This window comes from Colletes latitarsis, unplaced genomic scaffold (assembly GCF_051014445.1).
Source record: "Colletes latitarsis isolate SP2378_abdomen unplaced genomic scaffold, iyColLati1 scaffold0021, whole genome shotgun sequence".
NCBI lineage: Eukaryota > Metazoa > Arthropoda > Insecta > Hymenoptera > Colletidae > Colletes > Colletes latitarsis.
The window spans coordinates 5,925,911-5,928,197 of NW_027488371.1; positions in this window are offsets into that span (position 1 = coordinate 5,925,911).

A 2,287-nucleotide genomic window follows, 5' to 3' on the forward strand; every position below is an offset into this window, starting at 1 on the left:
GGGTTAGGTCTGGTATTTGCCATCATCTGGCTCATACTTTCGCATTTTTCGCATACTTGTTGCCCAGATCCTGGGCGTTTTCTGGGTTGGATCAGGTAGTAGTGTGGTACCGCACTGAAACCGTGAAGTAATCCTGAATTCGATCTATATATTAGAGGGTAACACCGGTTAGGTTTGGGTTAGGTCTGGTATTTGCCATCATCTGGCACATACTTTCGCATTTTTCGCATACTTGTTGGCCAGATCCTGGGCGTTTTCTGATTTGGATCACGTAGTAATGTGGTGCCACTTTGCAACAGTGTGCCAAACCTGGATACAATCTATAGTTTAGAGGATAACACGGGTTAGGTCAGGGTTAGCTCTGGTATTTGCCATCATCAGGCTGATACTTTTTTTTTTTTTTTTTTTTTTGTCGTGGGGAAAATCTTCGAAAGACTCCCTCCTACCTCCTTGGGGAGAGGTGGGAGGGTTGTGTGGGGTTCCCCGCGCCCGTACAACGACAGGCGCGGGACCTACCCACTAAAAACCCCACGGTGACCCTTCGGCACGCTTTGGGAGGATACCGGGAATCGCTCGAAGCATTCTTCCGGTATCCTCCCCGTGCCCGCGCTTTCGCGCCCATCTCCCGGATCAGGCTGATACTTTCGCATTATTCGCATACTTGTTGGCCACATACTGGGCGTTTTCTGGTCTGGATCACGTAGTTATGTGGTACCGCACGGAAACAGTGAGTTAATCCTGGATTCGATCTATATTTTAGAGGATAACACCGGTTAGGTCAGGGTTAGGTCTGGTATTTGCAATCATCCGGCTCATACTTTCGCATTTTTCGCATACTTGTTGGCCAGATCCTGGGCGTTTTCTGGTTTGGATCACGTAGTAATGTGGTTCCACACTGCATCAGTGAGTTAAACATGAGTACAATCTATATTTTAGAGGATAACACCGTCTAGGTCAGGGTTAGGTCTAGTATTTGCCATCATCTGGCTCATACTTTCGTATTTTTCGCATACTTTTTGGCCAGATCCTGGGCGTGTTCTGGTTTGGATCACGTAGTAATGTGGTACCACACTGAAACAGTGAGCTAATCCTGGATTCGACCTATATATTACAGGGTAACACCGGTTAGGTTAGGGTTAGGTCTGGTATTTGCCATCATCTGGCTCATACTTTCGCATTTTTCGCATACTTCTCGGCCAGATCCTGGGCGTTTTCTGGTTTGGATCACGTAGTAATGTGGTGCTACACTGCAACAGTGTGCCAAACCTGGATACAGTCTATATTTTAGAGGATAACACCGGTTAGGTCAGGGTTTGCTCTGGTATTTGCCATCATCTGGATCATACTTTCGCATTTTTCGCATACTTGTTGGCCAGATCCTGGGCGTTTTCTGGGTTGGATCACGTAGTAATGTGGTACCACACTGAAGCAGTGGAATAATCCTGGATTCGATCTATATATTACAGGGTAACACCGGTTAGGTTAGGGTTAGGTCTGGTATTTGCCATCATCTGGCTCATACTTTCGCATTTTTCGCATACTTGTTGGCCAGATCCTGGGCGCTTTCTTGTTTGGATCACGTAGTAATGTGGTTCCACACTGCATCAGTGAGTTAAACATGAGTACAATCTATATTTTAGAGGATAACACCGTCTAGGTCAGGGTTAGGTCTACTATTTGCCATCATCTGGCTCATACTTTCGTATTTTTCGCATACTTTTTGGCCAGATCCTGGGCGTTTCCTGGTTTGGATCACGTAGTAATGTGGTACCACACTGAAACAGTGAGCTAATCCTGGATTCAACCTATATATTAGACGGTAACACCGGTTACGTTTGGGTTAGGTCTGGTATTTGCCATCATCTGGCTCATACTTTCGCATTTTTCGCATACTTGTTGCCCAGATCCTGGGCGTTTTCTGGGTTGGATCAGGTAGTAGTGTGGTACCGCACTGAAACCGTGAAGTAATCCTGAATTCGATCTATATATTAGAGGGTAACACCGGTTAGGTTTGGGTTAGGTCTGGTATTTGCCATCATCTGGCACATACTTTCGCATTTTTCGCATACTTGTTGGCCAGATCCTGGGCGTTTTCTGATTTGGATCACGTAGTAATGTGGTGCCACTTTGCAACAGTGTGCCAAACCTGGATACAATCTATAGTTTAGAGGATAACACGGGTTAGGTCAGGGTTAGCTCTGGTATTTGCCATCATCAGGCTGATACTTTTTTTTTTTTTTTTTTTTTTGTCGTGGGGAAAATCTTCGAAAGACTCCCTCCTACCTCC